Genomic DNA, 21,066 nt, shown 5'->3' with positions numbered 1-21,066 from the left:
AAACTATTGGCTTGTTACAGGCTTCCTAATCTTGTTCCTACAGTAAGGATTAAAGTAGATCGGTTGGTTGGTTTGGGAGAGGGGCCAAACAGTGAGGTCATTGGTCCAATTGAATTAGGGAATATGGGGAACGAAGTCAGCTGTGCCTGTTCAAGGAACCATCCTGTCATTTGCATGAAGCGATTTAGGGAAACCACGGAAAACTATCAGGATGGCCATACGCGGGCTTGAACCGTCGTCCTCCCAAATGCGAGTCCAGTGTGCTAACCACCTCGCTTGGTAAGGATTAAAGTGTGCTATGGTTTTTTTGACTAGGGAGGAAAGTGGTGTTACTGAGATGCACATTTATTTTCAACTGCAATTGTATCAAAAACTCAGGAAAGTTATGACTCTTAGTAATGAAATAATTTAAAAATATTTACGCATTTCTTAGTTGTTGTTGTTGTTGTTGTGGTCTTCAGTCTTGAGACCGGTTTGATGCAGCTCTCCATGCTACTCTGTCCTGTGCAAGCTTCTTCATCTCCCAGTAACTACTGCAACCTACATCCTTCTGAATCTGCTTAGTGTATTCATCTCTTGGTCTCCCTCTACAATTTTTACCCTCCACGCTGCCCTTCAATACTAAATTGGTGATCCCTTGATGCCTCAGAACATGTCCTACCAACCGATCCCTTCTCCTAGTCAAGTTGTGCCACAAATTTCTCTTCTCCCCAATTCTATTCAATACCTCCTCGTTAGTTATGTGATCTACCCATCTAATCTTCAGCATTCTTCTGTAGCACCACATTTCGAAAGCTTCTATTCTCTTCTTGTCTAAACTATTTATTGTCCATGTTTCACTTCCATACATGGCTACACTCCATACAAATACTTTCAGAAACGACTTCCTGACACTTAAATCTATACTCGATGTTAACAAATTTCTCTTCTTCAGAAACGCTTTCCTTGCCTTTGCCAGTCTACATTTTATATCCTCTCTACCTCAACCATCATCAGTTACTTTGCTCCCCAAACAGCAAAACTCCTTTACTACGTTAAGTGTGTCATTTCCTAATCTAATTCCCTCAGCATCACCCGAGTTAAATCTACTACATTCCCTTATCCTCGTTTTGCTTTTGTTGATGTTCATCTTATATCCTCCTTTCAAGACACTGTCCATTCCGTTCAACTGCTCTTCCAAGTCCTTTGCTGTCTCTGACAGAATTACAATGTCATCGGCGAACCTCAGAGTTTTTATTTCTGCTCCATGGATTTTAATTCCTACTCCAATTCCCCCCCCCCCCCCCCTTTACTGCTTGCTCAATATACAGATTGAATAACATTGGAGAGAGGCTACAACCCTGTCTCACTCCCTTCCCAACCACTGCTTCCCTTTCATGCCCCTCGACTCTTATAACAGCCATCTGGTTCCTGTACAAATTGTAAATAGCCTTTCGCTCCCTGTATTTTACCCCTGCCACCTTCAGAATTTGAAAGAGAGTATTCCAGTCAACATTGTCTACAGCTTTCTCTGAGTCCACAATTGCTATAAACGTAGGTTTGCCTTTTCTTAATCTAGCTTCTAAGATAAGTCGTAGGGTCAGCATTGCCTCACGTGTTTCAATATTTCTACGGAATCCAAACTGCTCTCCCTCGAGGTCGTCTTCTACCAGTTTTTCCATTCGTCTGTAAAGAATTCACACTAGTATTTTGTAGCTGTGACTTACCAAACTGATAGTTCGGTAATTTTCATATCTGTCAACACCTGCTTTCTTTGGGATTGGAATTATTATATTCTTCTTGAAGTCTGAGGGTATTTCGCCTGTCTCGTACATCTTGCTCACCAGATGGTAGAATTTTTTCAGGACTGGCTCTCCCAAGGCCGTCAGTAGTTCTAATGGAATGTTGTCTACTCCCGGGGCCTTGTTTCGACTCAGGTCTTTCAGTGCTCTGTCAAACTCTTCACGCAGTATCATATCTCCCATTTCATCCTCATCTACATCCTCTTCCATTTCCATAATATTGTCCTCAAGTACATCGCCCTTGTATAGACCCTCTATATACTCCTTCCACCTTTCTGATTTTCATGCAAGTGGTTCTCTTTTCTCCAAAGGTCTCTTTAATTTTCCTATAGGCAGTATCTATCTTACCGCTAGTGAGATAAGCCTCTACATCCTTACATTTGTCCTCTAGCCATCCCTGCTTAGCCATTTTGCACTTCCTGTCGATCTCATTTTTGAGACGTTTGTATTCCTTTTTGCCTGCTTCATTTACTGCATTTTTATATTTTCTCCTTTCATCAATTAAATTCAATATTTCTCCTGTTCAAGGATATCTGCTAGCCCTTGTCTTTTTACCTACTTGATCCTCTGCTACCTTCACTACTTCATCCCTCAAAGCTACCCATTCTTCTTCTACTGTATTTTTTCCCCCATTCCTGTCAATTGTTCCCTTATGCTCTTCCTGAAACTCTGTACAACCTCTGGTTTAGTCAGTTTATCCAGGTCCCATCTCCTTAAATTTCCACCTTTTCGCAGTTTGTTCAGTTTTAACCTACAGTTCATAACCAATAGATTGTGGTCAGAGTCCACATCTGCCCCCTGGAAATGTCTTACAATTTAAAACCTGGTTCCTAAATCTCTGACTTACTATTATATAATCTATCTGAAACCTGTCAGTATCTCCAGGCTTCTTCCATGTATACAACCTTCTTTTATGATTCTTGAACCAAGTGTTAGCTATGATTAAGTTGTGCTCTGTGCAAAATTCTACCAGGCGGCTTCCTCTTTCATTTCTTCCCCCCAATCCATATTCACCTACTACGTTTTCGTCTCTCTCTTTTCCTACTACAAAATTCCTGTCATCCATGACTATTAAATTTTCGTCTCCCTTCACTAACTGAATAATTTCTTTTATCTCATCACACATTTTTTCAGTTTCTTCGTCATATGCAGAGCTAGTTGGCATATAAACTTGTACTACTGTAGTAGGCGTGGGCTTCGTGTCTATCTTGGCCACAATAAGGCGTTCACTATGCTGTTTGTAGTAGCTTACCCGCACTCCTATTTTTTTTATTCATTATTAAACCTACTCCTGCATTAACCCTATTTGATTTTGTATTTATAACCCTGTATTCACCTGACCAAAAGTCTTGTTCCTCCTGCCACCAAACTTCACTAATTCCCGCTATATCTAACTTTAGCCTGTCCAATTCCCCTTTTTAAATTTTCTAACCTACCTGCCCGATTAAGGGATCTGACATTCCGCACTCCGATCCGTAGAACGCCAGTTTTCTTTCTCCCGATAACGACGTCCTCTTGGGTAGTCCCCGCCCGGAGATCCGAATGGGGGACTATTTTACCTCCTGAATATTTTACCCAAGGGGACGCCATTTTTTAGTATGGTATTCAAATTTAGATACCTTGTCTATATAACTTTTTCAGTCATAATATTTGTTTGTCTCAACAAATACAAAATGGAGTGATGTAAATGGGCTTGCACTTTACTTATGTTTGCAGTAAGGTGCCGGAGCAGTCATATGCTATGGAGTGTGGAGAACAAATTAAACATCAAATACGGCTCTTTTTTGCGAACCACTTACAATTTCCTCTAATTCATTCTTGTATCAATTTTTTTTATCATTATCATAGGGATCCTGACTGAGAAGGCCTAAAATCCACAAATATTATACATATTGTGTTTTTTGAGGTTTTGCCAGTGTGATCGATTAACAGAGGTCTAAAGTGTTAACAATACTAACCAAATAGGGGCCAATACAGAAGTAGGCTAAATAATGGACTAAGGATGCGGGTGAACTATCAGCACACTGAATACATTATCATCATTGCCATAAAGCGAACACACATCACAATGGTATAAGTTTACATGCCTGTGAATTCGTCAGATGCTGAAGAGGTTGAAAGAATATATGATAAGATTGATGACTGAGAGTTTTGAAGGTGTCATTAGGCAACAATTGATTGAAATAGGGGCAAGGAATAAAACAGAAGATGAATATGTACTTTTGGAAATAAGTGAAGGCAGCAGACGATGACACAAAAACACAATGGTTCGTAACAATTATTGGATAACATACAAACATTAATTATTGAAAGGAGGAAATATAAAAATTAAGCAGACAAAAGGGGATGCATTCATAAAAACTGATTATGATGTGTTGGTGAATGTGCCAACACCTTGTAGATAGAGGAGGCCAAAATGCACGCTATCTAACGCAGACGGGCGTGAATTCTGGAACAGGATAAGTAGTGAATTCTAATAAGAAAAGTATGCAGCTCCTCTAATACTTAACTTTTATTTATCCTTGTTGTGAATACAGCATTCTTGATGAGACATTTCATACGATAACTATCAAACTATGTAAGGCTAATGGCGCCTTGCTAAGTCGTAGCCATGAACTTAACTGAAGGCTATTCTGTCTCTCGGCAAATGAGAGCAAAGGCTTCGTCCGTATAGGCGCTAGCAACGTCGTCGTACAACTGGGGCGAGTTCTCGTACGTCTCTCGAGACCTGCCGTGTGGTGGCGCTCGGTCTGCGATCACAGTGGCGACACGCGGGTCCGACATGTACTAATGGACCGCGGCCGATTTAAGCTACCACCTAGCAAGTGTGGTGTCTGGCAGTGACACCACATTCCTCCCCCGCAAATCGGCGAACGGTCGTGTGATAAGGCTTCCGCCCGCCGTGGGGAGGACCCCATGTTGACGTATGCGATGAGGTGGGGAGCCTAACAACAGGCGAGGCTGTGCCACCCGCACCCGGCCATTCGGTCCGAGGGGAGCTAGGAAACGCCTGAAAACCTAGTCCAGGGTGCACGTCAACATGCGGTGTATGCGCCCGTAATGAGACAGGAGGGGCCGAAGGGTCGACCTCCATGTGGTCGGGGCACCCAACGGGCGAAGACGACATCTGGTCCGGAGCGGGCAAGAGTTCCATGGTGGAGGACAGCTGGTCACGGGAAGCGAGTGGCGGCGCGTGACCCAGGGAGGCGCCAGGCGGTTGCAGCGACGCGTCCACTGCAGGCGGCGCCGGCGGGAGAACAGGCGGCGGCGGCGGTGCGTCGCCATGAGGCAAAATGGAAGGCAGCATCGGTAACACCTGGGGATGAGGCGAGCCAGTAGATGGGTCCCCAGGGCGCTGACCGGACGGCACCGTCGCTGAAAGCAGACGGGGAGCGGCAGAACCCAGGCGACGACAGAGGCGCAGCTGATTGAGATGCCGACGCACCTCACCAGAGGCCCCCAAAACCAAATACATCGCGTGGCCGAGGCAGCGAAGAATGCGCCCTGCGAGCCAACGCCGTGAACCGCGATAGTTGCGATAGAAAACAACGTCGCCAGTAGCAAAAGCAGTAGTCTGCCGCTGCACTGGAACCTGATACGGCGGATGCAGCAAAGACATCAAGGTTCGATGAGGACGACCATGGAGCAACTCAGCCGGCGAGCGACCATCGCGGGGCTGAGAGCGATACGAAGACAAAAAGAGCAACAATGCGTCCTCCCTAGAATGCGACTCTTTCAACTTCAACATCTGTGACTTGAAAGTCCGGACCAACCATTCAGCGGCACCGTTTGACTGAGGCGAAAACAGCGCGGATGTCAGATGTTGAATACCATTGGCCCTACAGAATGACTGAAATTCTGCGGACATGAATTGTGGGCCATTGTCGGAAACAATAGCCTGGGGAAGACCTTCAATGCAAAAAATAGCGGACAACGCTTGGATGGTGGCAGATGACGTCGTGGAAGACATCCGGACAACAAAAGGAAAATTACTGAAGGAATCCACCACAACCAACCATCGAGCATTCCAGAATGGACCAGCAAAATCGATGTGCAAGCGTTGCCAAGGGGAAGTGGCTGTCGGCCATGCAAAGAATTTCCGCGGCGGGGCGGACTGTTGTTCGGCACACGCCACGCAAGAAGAGCACATATTCGCAATCGCAGCATCGATTCCGAACCAAGTACAGTGCTGACGAGCAAGTTGTTTCGTTCGTACTATACCCCAATGTCCTTGGTGAAGAAGCTTTAAGACAGAGGACTGTAACGAACGTGGGACCACGACTCTGGATTGATCATTATCCGAACGCAACAACAAAACACCACGGCGTACAAAAAGTCTCTCCTTGTGAGCAAAAAATCGGCGAACCAACGGATCCTCGATCCATGACTTCGACAAGGGCCATTGCGTAGCAACAAAACGCAAAACAGTAGCAAGGACAGGGTCAGCAGCTGTGGCTGTAGCGACACGACGAAAATCAATCGGAAACGATTCGACCACGTCATCGGTTTCCGAATCAATGAACATGCAAGCAAGTTCGGAAGAATCGAATGCTTTATGCTCAGCAACAGGCAAACGGGACAACGCATCAGCGTTTCCGTGCTTAGCAGTGGACCGATACAAGATATCGTAGCGGTACTGCGAGAGGAAAAGAGACCAGCGAATGAATTTCTGCGCTGTACGTGGAGGTACAGGCTTGTTCGGACGAAAAAGCGATGTCAAAGGTTTGTGGTCTGTGATGATGGTAAGGTGACGACCATACAAGAAATCATGGAACTTAGTAACACCAAACACGAGAGCTAAAGCTTCTTTCTCTATCTGTGAATAATAGCGTTGCGCAGACGAGAGCAATTTTGAAGCAAAGGCAATAGGACGATCATGCGATCCATCTTTGTGCGCAAGCACAGCACCGATCCCGAAATCCGATGCATCTACCATCAACAAAAGGGGTTTCCGGGGATCGAATGGCGTAAGGCAAGTATTTGAAAGCAACGCCGATTTCAACTGGCGAAAGGCGCGTTCGCATTCCGTCGTCCATACGAACGGAACACCTTTACGGCGTAAGCGATGAAGCGGAGCTGAAATGGAAGAGGCATGGGGAACATATTTATGGTAGTAAGTAATTTTTCCCAACACACTCTGTAGCTGTTTCAAGTTCTGTGGCGAAGGCAACTCCTGTATGGCAGGGAGGTGCTCCGGACTCGGATGTATGCCTTGGGCATTAATTACATGTCCCAGATACGGTAAGTCACGAGCAAAAAACACACATTTGTCCTTCCTCAATCAAAGACCATTTTGTCGCAAGACCTGAAATAATGTTCGTAGATTTTCTAAATGTTCGGCTTCTGTCTTTCCGGAGATCACAATATCGTCCAGATAGTTCGCAGCAGTAGGGACCGACGCACAAACAGTTTGTAAATATTGCTGAAACAATGCAGGGGCGGATGCACACCCGAATGGCAGTCTTTTGAATCGGTACAATCCAAGATGCGTGTTAACCACCAAGACGCGCTGGGATTCTTCGTCCACCGGAATTTGCAAGTACGCATCTGCTAGGTCCAATTTCGAAAAGTATTTACCCGGGCACAGTTTGTCAAAAAGATCTTCCGGGTGGGGCAAAGGAAAAGTTGCAGTCACAAGTTGTGGATTCACAGTTGCCTTGAAGTCCACGCAAAGTCTCAATTTTCCAGAAGGTTTTGGCAAAATTACTAAGGGTGAGGCCCAGAGAGAAGCCTGCACACGTTCAATTACACCTTGAGATTCTAAATCGTGTAATGTTCTTGCGACCTCATCACGCAATGCGTGGGGAACATTGCGCGCTCTGAAAAATTTAGGTTGCGCATTCTCTTTCAGTTCCAAATGTGCTGCATAGTTCTTAGCGCAACCAAGGCCCGGTGCAAAAATGTCTGCAAATTCTTCACAAAGACTAGCAACACTGGCGGAAGGCACAGTCTGATTCACTGATAGGACCTGTATTACGATAGACATGTTAAACAACTGAAATAAATCTAAACCAAACAAGTTCACTGCCTTAGAAGAACGAAGAACGTAAAATGACACAAGTTTTGTTTGTCCCTTGTATGTGGCAAGAAGGCTGCACTGTCCTAACACAGGTATCTGCTGTCCTAAATAACTATTGAGCTGAACATTTGCGGCACGCAACGGAGGTTTGCCCAGTTGTCTGTACGTGTCTTGATTGAGCAATGAAACTGCAGCTCCGGTATCGAGCTGGAATGGTATCACTTTGCCTCCAAAGTCTAAGTCTACAAAAAGTTTATTGTCCTGCTGACGACAAGAGCGACTTTCACATGCAATTTGAACTGATACAGGTACAGAAGCACTTGCGACTTTACGGGAGTTCCGGCGACGTCGACACACACGTTTTGTGGGACGAACACAGTCACTGTTAGATAAAGTGGCACTGGACGGGGTGGAAGTAAGTACATGAATGTCCATGGGCGAAGGTCCACGAGCCTGATTGTCCCTGGTTCGATTCCAGCGCGAAGCAAAGGGCCTGGAATGGTTTTGATTGTCTGATCTTAGCTTTTTCTGGCAAACACTTTGAACATGTCCTTTCTTATGACAGTAAAAGCAAATAGCTTGGCGTGACGGGCAATTGTCACGCGAATGTCTAGTTGCACACCGCGGGCATGATTTTAGAACTGCATTTGCTTGCTTACGCGGCACACGTGTTTGCGAGCGAGGCTGCAGCTGCGCTGACGTGCGCGAGGGCCGTTTAGCGTCCCGTGCTGCTCGCCCGGCGGGCCGGTCAATGCGACACACTGCTGGCGAAGTTTCAAATGATTCCTGAGCAAAGTCAAGTGTGTCTTGCCTATCTAATATGTCTATCACTTGTTGAAGGGAGGGATTTACTAGTTTCAAAATCTGTTCCCGTATGCGAACATCAGAAACGTTCTGTGCTATTGCATCACGCACCATAGGATCTGAATACGGAAGTCCACATTCACATGCAAAATCACAATCCCTAGTAAGTCCTTGCAATGTTGCAACCCACTCCCTATTAGTCTGACCGGCCGTACGTTTGGTACGAAAGAATGTATACCTTTTTGCAACTACATTGACTGTTTCCTTGAAATAGGCATCTAAAGCAGACAAAATTTCTTCGTAGGACAGAGTTGCTACGTCGCGTCAGGGAAACAATTTCACTATCACACGGTAGGTGGACACACCGACACAAGAAAGCAAAAATGGCTGCCGCTCATTACCTTGAATTCTGTAGGCGGTTAGATGGAAGCCGAACTGGCGTGACCATTCTGGCCACATTTCGTGCGCTGCGTCAAAGCTACGAAACGGAGGTGCAACGGCATGTTGTGGCTGCGGTAGCGATGAAGCGGCGGCGGCCGCATCGGTTTGCAGTGCACGTTGACCCTGGACGAGCTGTCCCAGGGCATCCAATAACGCCTGCGTCTGCTGATTCTGCAAGCGATAAAATTCGGACAGTACATCTGGTGAAGCCATGACACAAGTAAATGTAAGCAATCAGAAAGAACACTTTTCCCTCGTCGCCAATGATGTGTTGGTGAATGTGCCAACACCTTGTAGATAGAGGAGGCCGAAATGCACGCTATCTAACGCAGACGGGCGTGAATTCTGGAACAGGATAAGTAGTGAATTCTAATAAGAAAAGTATGCAGCTCCTCTAATACTTAACTTTTATTTATCCTTGTTGTGAATACAGCATTCTTGATGAGACATTTCATACGATAACTATCAAACTATGTAAGGCTAATGGCGCCTTGCTAAGTCGTAGCCATGAACTTAGCTGAAGGCTATTCTGTCTCTCGGCAAATGAGAGCAAAGGCTTCGTCCGTATAGGCACTAGCAACGTCGTCGTACAACTGGGGCGAGTTCTCGTACGTCTCTCGAGACCTGCCTTGTGGTGGCGCTAGGTCTGCGATCCTGACAGTGGCGACACGCGGGTCCGACATGTACTAATGGACCGCGGCCGATTTAAGCTACCACCTAGCAAGTGTGGTGTCTGGCAGTGACACCACAGATTATTTGCAAAATTGCAAAGCAGGAATGGCTACAGGAAAAGTGCAAAGCGGAAGCATGCATGAGTAGGGCAAAGATAGATGCTGCCCATGCTGGGAGTAAAAACACTGAAAGTTGTAGACGAGTTTTGAGATTTGGGCAGTAAAATAATTGATGATGGCCAAAGTAGAGATAATATAAAATTGAGACTGATAATAACAAGAAAAAGCATTTATGAAAAAGATAAAATAATATAGTGTGTTCAGAATTGTTTGTCTAGAGTGTAGTTTTGTACAAAAGTGAAATGATGGTGATGAATAGTAGAAAAGAGGAAAAAATATTTTGAAATGTGGTACTGCAAAAGAATGCTGAGTATTAAGTTGGATATGTAATGAAGATGTATTGAATTGGAGGGAGGGGATGGGGAGCAAATTACAGCACAACTTATGTAAAAGAATGGATCGATTAGTAGCGCCTATCGTGAGGTGTGAAGGATATGTAAGTTGCAGTAGTTTTGCAGAAATGAAGAGGCTTGCACAGCAAAGACTAGTCGTTGAACCAAAGTCAATAGTTGCAAGAAACTTAAGTTTCAGATTTCATTTTATGCACTACCTGAAGAAATAGTCAGTCATAAAAAATTGGTACATAAAACTGGAAATGTCATTTTGGCTTAGTACATAAAAACATACCACGTATTTATATTAGTTAAATTTGTGCATAATGACATTGATGTCAATCCAGATCAAACACTATGCCATGTAAGATGGCTGAGTCATTGATTCTAAGCTTATGATATAGGACGCTTTCTGAGTGAATCATATGTGGTGCTGTAGTGCTTAAATTTGTAATGACAAATCGAAATTTAGCATTGTTATCCTGTAAGTTGGTAAGCGTGCAACAAACACGTGTGCAGAACGCCCTGTAGGTGGCAGCATAGTACAGATGCACAAATACCGTCGCAGTTTCAGTATAAAGATGGCCGTCCCACTTGTGACTTGCACCAGGGAAGAACAACTTTCTGTTATTCGGTTTTTGCATAGTGAAGGTGTGAAATCTATTGAAATTCTTCGATGAATGAAGGTTCAGTACAGTGATGCATGTTTGTCACAGCAGCAAGTCTACGAATGGAGTAGGAAGTTCACAAATGGTGTGAGAGCGTCATGGAAATGATGAAAATCTGAATTGGCGGACTCTTAGACGCAAATTTTCATGCGGACAACAAGAACTAGTATCAAATGTAGAATCTAGACTTATTATTCAGCCTATATGTATTGCTCCCATAGGGATTATGAAGACAAAATTAAATGCCTCTGTGCATGCTGTAATTAGTCTACACAGTCATTCTTCCCACATTCCATATGCAAGGAATATGCTGGTAAGGGAAGAAACCTTAACAACCGCGTGGTTTGAGGCGCCATTTCACGGATTGCGTGGCCCCTCCTGCCAGAGGTTCGAGTCCTCCCTCGGGCATGGGTGTTTGTGTTGTTCGTAGGATAAGTTAGTTTAAGTAGTGTGTAAGTCTAGGGACCAATGACCTCAGCAGTTTGATCCCTCAGGAATTCACACACATTTGAACAAACCTTAACATGTGGTACCCTCTGCTGTGCACTACCCAGTGGTCTGCAGAGTATGTGTGTGTAGCTGAAGATAATTTCGTGATCCCTACAACTAAAGAAGTGCAAGAGGAGTACCAGACTAGTTCTCAGCTGTTGAGATTGCAGTTCTTGAACAAGAGCACTGACGAGCCACCAGTCAGGGAATCCCACCTAGTGCATATGGCACCAGTCAGGGAATCCCACCTAGTGCATATGGCACATTAAGAAAAGTTTATAAGCAGAGCAGAGATAAATTGGAAATATTAAAGTGATGACATGGGTCACAAATTGGAAATCCACGATGAGCAATTTTGACAAAGGGAATGGCCCAGTGCCTGGGAGCAAGCATCTCAGATATGGTGAAACTAGCCAGCTGATTCCCTATGTTGATGTCCACACTTCAGTATGTGCACGTGTAATGCCCTTTTCATAGCAATATAGTTCATAGGACACAACTCTGAGAGTACAAGTTTGCTACATCTACATGACTACTCTGCAATTTACTCTTAAGTGCCTAGCAGAGGGTTAATCGAACCACTTGCACACTATTTCTCTACCACTCCATTCTTAAACAGTGTGCAGGAAAGGGAAAAAAGGTCTTTCTGTGCAATCTCAGATTCCTCTTATTTTTTTATGATCATTATTTCTCCCTGTGTAGTTTGGTGCCAGCAAAACATTTTCACATTCAGATGAGAACATTGGGGATGGAAATTTTGTGAAAAGATCTCGCAGCAACAAAAGAGGCCTTTGTTTTAACGATTGCCATCTCAATTCGTGTACTATATCCGTGACACTCGCAAACTCCCCCCCCCCCCCGCCCCCCTATTTCCTGATAATACAAAACTAGCTGCCCTTCTTTGAATTTTTTTAATGTCTTCCATCAGTCCTATCTGGTAAGGATCCCATACTGCACAGCAGTACTTTAACAGAGGACAGACAAGCATATTATAGACAGGCTTTTAGTAGTTACATCTTCTAAGTGTTCTGCCAATAAAATGCAGTCTTTGGTTTGCCTTCCCAACATTATCTCCATTATAGTTCAGTTTAAGTTGTTTGTAATTATAATTTGTAGGTATTTATATTTACCGTATTTACTCGAATCTAAGCCGCACTTTTTTTCCAGTTTTTGTAATCCAAAAAACCGCCTGCGGCTTAGAATCGAGTGCAAAGTAAGCGGAAGTTCTGAAATATGTTGGTAGGTGCCGCCACAACTAACTTCTGCCGTCGAATATATGTAGCGCTACACAGGCATGCTTTGCAGGCACAAAGATAAATTCTGGCGCGAAATTCTCTGCGTCAGTAAATAAATTTAAAAAAAGGTGGAAGACGAACGTTTTTCTCCGCCCCGAATTTCGACCACTGCATTTTCATACATTATCCAATGAAGTAAATACAAATTCCGTATTGTTCATCTTAGAATGTAGCAGCTTTTCAATGTACTACGAAAATCCGACTGGCAAGACTGTTTGCAATGTTTGTCAATATGCGTTCTGAATTTTTTCCTACCTGTGAGAAGAGATGGTTGCTAATGGGAACTTTTATGAATTGTGAATCACATGCAGTATTCTCTTCACCATAAGAATAATACCAATATAAACATTTTGCCATGTATTCTTTCATGTTTGCTGCTCTCTCATTTAAATCCTGTCTGCCTAATAAACTACGAAACTAGAGTGAGACAACAGCAAACGCAGAAGAATATACGTATCGTGTCATGTTTATATTCGTATTATTCTTATGCCTAATAGTGATACAGTCAGAAATGAAGCACGGCAATTGAGTAGATTTTTAAATCTAAGATGACTAATTTCTTTGCAGAAAGTAATGTACTAAAGAGGCGTCTGCAAAGATTTTCAACAGAGAAAAATTTTCGCTAAATTCTCGTTCAGAACATCTTCTATCATACGCAGTTCATTATTTGGTTCTTCTTGATCATTATCAAAGAAAGCAGCAGTGTAAATAACAACAAATAGCAGTCTCTTGCCATTGTTTCGCTAATGAGACAATTCCTTTTTTTTTTAAAAAAAAAATTGTACAGTAATACATTTTCAGCTTAGAGTGATGTAAACACCTATAACAAAGAGAATGGCACTTATTAGATCAAAGAAAAATAAGCAATCAATTCAAACCAGACGAAGCACGTGAAAAATGAGGGGTACCCGTATAAAAACGGACGGAGCGCCTGACGCATAGCAATGGCTACTTGGTAAAGCTTAACTGCTAAGCTTAAGACTCGAACCAAACTACTGTATCTGTATCGTCATTCATTCGACCTAAATTGTGTCTCATATCACAATGGACTAACTTTGTTTCGATTTGGAGGTGTGGCCTAAAACTTTTCTCTCCCATTGAATTTCGAGTCTCAAATTTCAGGTGCGGCTTAGATTCGGGAAAAATTTGTTTCCTTGATTTCGAGTCTAATTTTTCAGGTGCGGCTTAGATTCGAGTAAATACGGTAGTTTAATAGACTTGTGTGAGTTATCATGTAACCAAAATTTAATGGATTCCTTTTAGTACTTGTGTGGATGACATCATTTTTCATTATTTAAGGTCAACTGTTACTTTTCACACCATACAGATACCTTGTCTGGATCATTTTGCAATTGATTTTGATCTTCTGATGACTTTATTAGACAGTAAATGACAGCATCATCTGCAAATGGTCTCAGATGACTGCTTAGGTTGTCTCCTAAATCATCTATACATTAGAAACAGCAGAGTGCCTATAATACTTCCTTAGGGAACACCAGATAACACTTCTGTTTTACTTGATGACTTTTATCAATTACTACAAATTGTGATCTTTCTGACAGGAAGTCCCTGAGGGTGATGGTACTGCCATGAGCATCTGTACAAAATGCTTGAGGGACGGTGAAACCATGAGTAGGCGACAAGGTGTTGGATGTCCGCACTTCATCACGTAATGTGGAAGACAGAGGCTACCCCACTCTTTAAAGCACGATAGGTAAAGATTTGATGCAGGCACAGCATTTAGTGCACAGTACTGTACTGATCATGGAGCTCCACAAAAGACAACCTTTACGTTTTACCATGTTGACCCATCATCATCAATTAAGATTTCTGTGGGCTTGGGATCATCTAGACTATATTGCAGCTCAGTGGAAATGTGTTGCGTGGTCACGTGAATCACATTCCTTGGTACACCAGGTCTGTGGTCTTGACCAGGACATAATCATCCAGGAGATGGCTGCTCAAAACGTGGACTGCACCATGAGTGCAGGCCATTGGGGGTGGGGGGGCAGTATTGTGTTTTGGGGACAGTCACCTGGGCAAGCTTGACATCTTCCCCACTGGTGATGCCATCATCCAACAAGCTAACGAATGTTACAAGGCCAAAATCTTGCTGCAGTGGTTTGAAAAGCATAGTGGTGAACTCATAATGTCTTGGTTACCGAATTCACCTGATCTGAACCTGATGGAACACATCTGGGATGCTATTGGGTGCCAGCTGTGCACCCACATGCCACATTCATAGGAAGTGCGTGACCTGTGCATAGACATCTGGTGCCATGTATGTGGACTTGTTGAATCCAAGTCATTCAGAATCACTGCTACTTTGAATTTAAAAACTGAACCAACACACTATCATGCAGGTAGTCATAAGGTTTTAGCGCATCAGTGTAAAACCTAAATTGCAGTGGATTAGTCTATCACTGAGTCACCCCTGGCATTTATATTCATGCCCGTTATTTTGAATTTAAACGCCAGTAATTTTGACTCCCCATATTGGTGTCCACATTTCAATGTGTGTGGGTGTAATGTCCTTTTCACAGGAGTGTACTGCTTAGGACACGACTGAGAGTACAAGCTTGCCAAGTATTTGTGTCCTTTCCTTGACCTCCTTAGCTAAATCCTTAGTGCAGTGGCAACTTCTGTCACCAAATGTATCAAGGATGACCAAATGTAGCAGGAAGAGGTAGAAGGCACCATATTAAGACTAGTCTGAGCTTTCCAAATGATATATAGTTTCCAACCACAGTGCCCTCATACACCTCATCTGCGTCATAGGGCCCTGCAATGCTGAGGAAGCATCCCAGCGGCCCGTGCAATGGAATGCTGTGTCGAGCCGGCCTTGTATGCCAGCAGTGTTGCGTCGTCGTCAGGATGCCGGCAGTTGACTCGGCGGTCTATGTCCCTGCTAACTCAGCGCCGCTTAGTGTGAGCCACAGGCGGCCAGCTGCATCCTTCTCGCTGGCATGGCTGAGATCGCGGTGACGAGTGCCTGCAATTCGGAGTCCGAATCTGTGGCCCTGACCTCGAGATGCCTCCGGCGTGTGTTGGAAACCAGGACGACTGCCCTTGGTAGCAAGCCGTGGAGTGGACCGCTGCTGGCTGGCTTCGGACCCCACGTCAACCTCAGAGGGTCAAACCAGCGACCCGCCGTGGACTGGAAGGCTGGTATCCATCTGCTGCTGTGTGTAGCTGGTGTGACACGCCCCGTCATCTAGTAGAGCTGCCACACTTGAATGAATCTCATTAGAAACCCGCACCTATTTATATGCGACTGTGCGCCTCTGTTTCGCTTCGTGTCACATACTCACAACACACTAGGTTGGCCAGTGGGCCCCTTCTGCCTGTGATTTGCGACATGCAAAACCACTACATATACTCTTTCAGCAATTTGACGGCCCTGTGGCCTCTATTCTACTTCGCAGCTGTTGGTATGCGTTAACTCACTGCAATCCGGCCTGCATCTGGCTGTAACTTGTGCTCAGAATATTGCACAAAGCTAACTTTCCCTATCCTAAACGGTGGTGTCACTACATTATTCCCATCTTCAGAAAGACCCGGTCCCCGGGTCGACCCTTAAGTGGCTCCTAACTTGGTTGGGTCGGCACCTATGGCATATTTCCTTACTATTAGAAAACTTAAATGTGGTTTAGTGCCCCTTAAAACCATGACATGAAATGTAAAAATTCCTTACCGGACGACCACTGCTTGATCAACCCCTTACCTACTCGTCTCATGTCCTCGGTATCCAGTCCACTGGGATTTGGACTACCCTTGGTTCCCTCGTGGAATTAGCTCTCCGCTTGATCAGAAAGAAAACAACACATAACAAAGTGAAGGCTGAGATGACACTTGGCACAAAGGTGCTCAAAATGGTTGTTACTCGCCGTTGCCTTTCCCTATACTGAGCGACATGTTGCACAAGCTGTTTGGCTGATATGTGCCCCTCTTGCTCTAAAATGAACTGGTTTATGGATCTCAACAGACCTGGCTCCAGAGTTTGATTTAACAAGGTCAGATTCTGCCTTGGCAAAAACTCTCAAGTGGCTTCTGGCCAGTACAGCTGTGGCTGCGTAACATTCAATTGCGTGACTCCTGAAATTGATGCTGGCAGGTGGAAGGTTGGTCCTATTATGTTACACTTAGTTCCATTGATTAAAATTCTGCTCTCTCTGAGCTCTATGTGTTTCGCTTCTGCAAATACTCCCCGCTCAAGACAACTTGCTACTACTACCAAATTCTCGTAGGTGGAAAAGATCCAATGCATCCCGACCCGTTGCAAGCTCAATTTTGGCTCCACAATGTCCCTTGGACAGTCTATTACTTTTCCCCTGGCTAAAAATAATTGCACCGTGCATGTGTCCAGATTGGTACTTACCACCATCGCTGGACATACCATTACCTTCCCTCTATGGCAGCTTCATAATTCCTCCCTTGCCATCTCGGCGTACCGGTTTCTAGTTGCTGAGATCAGCAATATCTCTTCAGTTTTCACTTCCACAAACTTGCTCAATGCTCCCCTTTTCAGTGACCTGAGGACAGGGATCACCAGCACCCTTCCTCCCTCTTCAAAAGGACTGCTGTCCGCAGCAGGCTATATTCGAAAATACATACAACATATGAAAATACAATACCTAATTACTCTACACAAACCCAATGATACATGACATGAAAAAAAAAGCAAAAAACTACAAATACTCTACTACTTCCTGGATCAAACAGCATACAGTACTTCATGCTGTTCTCTAATTTCCTGGTTCTCTCTGTGCTTAGCACCTCTCTTCACTCTCTCTTCCTCTTTCCTTCCTGTGACACAGCTGGAATCATATTCGGGCAACCCTTACATGGCCGTAACCACCCAATGTGTACTATTGTTGTTCTAGTTGGCAGCTGAAGCTTAACACTAATGGGGGATGTGGTTTCAACAACTTGGTATGGCCCTTGAGACCTCGTGAGGAACTCATCATTTTCCCTTTTTGCGTATAGGGGCTGGACAGCATTACCCATTGCTCCACTCTATACTGTGTTAAAACTTCCTTCCTGCTTTACTGCATCTTCCTGCCTTTCCAAAGCCTATATATTCGCCTTTTGTACCCGTTTCCAAACATCCCAAATTGTCCTTGCAAATTGACGTACAGATTCACAGTCTTCCCTTTCTGTGGGTTCACTAAATCAAACGGTGACGGCATTTTTCACTCGTACACTACCTCATTTGGAGACAAACCGGTATTTGTATGGACTGCTCAGCAGTGTGGGATCCGTACCAGATAGGGTTGATAGAAGAGATAGAGAAGATCCAATGGAGAGCAGCGCACTTCGTTACAGGATCATTTAGTACTCCGAAAGCGTTACGGAGATGATAGATAAACTCCAGTGGAAGACTCTTCAGGAGAGACGCTCAGTAGCTCGGTACGGGCTTTTGTTGAAGTTTCGAGAACATACCTTCACCGAAGAGTCAAGCAGTATATTGCTCCCTCCTATGTATATCTCGCGAAGAGACCATGAGGATAAAATCAGAGAGATTAGAACCCACACAGAAGCATACCGACAATCCTTCTTTCCACGAACAATACGAGACTGGAATAGAAGGGAGAACCGATAGAGGTACTCAGGGTACCCTCCACCACACACCGTCAGGTGGCTTGCGGATTATGGATGTAGATGTAGGTATAGATATGCACATACAACATGCTTCATATACTCATCCCACTGATAGTGATGAGAATCCACATAAAAACTCAACATTTTCCCGATTGTTCTGTGGCACCCGTTCTGTCCTACCGTTTGCCTGTGGATGCAACACACTCATTCTCAACTTCTTTATGTTCAACAGTTTACACAGTTCCTTCATTAAATCCAACAGGAAGTTGGTCCATTGGTCAGTAATTATTGTTTCCAGTACACCAAACTTCAAAGTCCAGTTGTTTGCCAACGCTTGCGTGACCATTGCTGCCTGTTGATTTGGCATAGCCACCATCTCCACATACCTCAAAAAATGGTCTATTATTGTGAGAACGAATCTGTTACCCGATGGTGTTCACCTGAAAGGTCCTAAGACATTGATCCCCAACAAAGAAAATGGACATGTCGCTTCTGGTAATCGTTGTAGCTGTATCTGTTTCCGGCTCGAATCTGCTCTTTGCACACATGGTATACAATTCTTGACATACTGATCCACATCTCCTTTCCTACCTCTTCACCAATACCTCTCCACCACTCTATTTGTCACTCTACACCCACCATGACCAGACAACATGTTATCGTGTGCTTTCTTTAAAACCTCATCCCTCAACTTCGCTGGCACTACTACCCTTGGCCCTAACTTTGTTTCCCTGCGCAGAAGACCATCATACATATTAAATTGTGGCTGTGTCCAATACAATTTACAATCGTTGTCCGCATCCTGTAATTCTTGCCATACTGCTAGGTCATAACCTATGACTTCTACTTTTGCCGCCTTCCTACTTAGTGCATCCGCATTACCATGCTTCTTCCCAGGCTTGTGCACCACCTTGTAGTCAAATTCACTAAGCCTCACAGCCCATCTAGCAAGTCTAGTGGATGGATCCTTCAACCCCAACAACCAATTCAATGCAGCATGATCTGTCACTACCCGAAATCTTCTCCCATATAAATAACATTTAAAATATGATTCCATAGATTACGCTAAGCATCTCTCTCTCAGTTGTTGAGTAATTCCTCTCTGCTGCATTCAACCGTCTAGACGCATAGGCTGCAGGATGTTCTTTCCCATCAATTTCCTGACTAATAATAAGAACACATCCTAATGCTTGATTCGATGCATCGTATGCTAGTATAAACTCCTTTTCAAAATCTGGATACACAAGAATCCAGACTTGATGTTAACCCTTTTTTCAGTTTGTCAAACGCTTTGTGACACTCTTCTGTCCACTCAAAGTTCACACCCTTCCGTAAAAGTCACATCAACAGCTATGCTAAATCTGCAAAACCCTTCACGAACGTTCGATAGAAATTGCAAATTCTGATGGATGACTGCAGTTCCTTAACTGTTTTCAGTTCCTGAAAATCCCTTACAACCTGTACCAACCTTGGATCTGTTCGCACTCCGTCCTTACTGATAATATGACCCAAATATTTTACTTCTTCTAATGCAAAATGACAATTCTCCAGTCTCAGCGACAAATGAACTGCTCCAAAGACTTCCCTTAACTGCTGTCTATGTTGCTCCATACCACATGAAAACACTATAATATCATCCAAATAGACCAGACACTGCCGTGGTTTCAAACCCCTCAAGACATTCTCTAGCAACCTCTGAAACGTTGCCTGAGCATTTTGCAAACCAAATGGCATTCTAATGTACTGGTAATGGCCTCCAAGAGTAGAGAAAGCCGTTTTTGGATGATCCTCTGGAGCCACCTCTAACTGATGATAACCACTTGTTAAATCCATCATAGAGTAGTACTGGCACTGTCCTAAGTGATCCAAAGTCTCCAATATGTTTGGAATGGGGTATGTGTCTGTTACTGTCTTATTACTGATCGGTAGTCACAACAGAACCTGTATTTCTTAGTTCCATCCATAGTTTTTTTTTTTTTTAGGCACAACTACAATGCCCCTCCCCAGCAACTATTTCTATGCTCTATAATACCGTCCACAAGCTGCTGGTCGATGAAATCCTCCACAATCGGCTGCAAATACCTCGGTATTCTGTATGGTTTATGGTAAACTGGTGCTTCATTCCCTGTTGGTATCCTATGTTGAACTAATGGAGTTGCTGGTAACGGCCCTTGTGGAAAAAACAAATCCTTAAATTCCCACAATAATTCTTCCATCTGCTCCCTTTCTTGTCCTTTCAAATGCTTAATTTTGTCACGCAATGCAGTTCTATCGGCAGTTAGTGGTTGATCGCTTCGCCTACCTCTCGAACACCAGTCTTTGTCATCTGGCACATCCAAATTTGCTACTAAAACTCCTTTCCTCTAATTCGCATCTACAGCGCTAAAATTATCCACATTCAAGGGAACTACTCGCCCGTCATTCCCCTCCTGTACAACACTATGTCTCACAAAACAACCCAGTGAACCCAAATCTTCATTATCCTCCAATGGTTTAATAACACATACTGTACCCACAGGTAGATTCGACTCCACACTTACCCAAAGCAACTTCCCGGTGCCACTAGACACCCACTCATGCGAATTAAGCCTTAATGCTAATGTACGTGGTTCAATTGGTTTGTTCATTACAGTGAATGCCCCTCGCGACAGCTCTGCATTGGCAACAGTTTCCCCTAGCGGAAATAACATTCCACAAAGTTCCACAGTTCGTTGTCCAAGGTCAATTTTTACATGATGTTGATGCAAGAAATCTACTCCTAGGATCATGTCGTAGCCCTCGCTTACCCATGGTACTACCTCCATGCATGCATTAAATTGGACTTTCCCTATGCTAAAGTCAACTG

The sequence above is a fragment of the Schistocerca nitens genome, chromosome 2 (genome assembly GCF_023898315.1).
Source record: "Schistocerca nitens isolate TAMUIC-IGC-003100 chromosome 2, iqSchNite1.1, whole genome shotgun sequence".
In the NCBI taxonomy this organism is placed as follows: domain Eukaryota; kingdom Metazoa; phylum Arthropoda; class Insecta; order Orthoptera; family Acrididae; genus Schistocerca; species Schistocerca nitens.
This window is presented reverse-complemented; position numbering follows the sequence as displayed.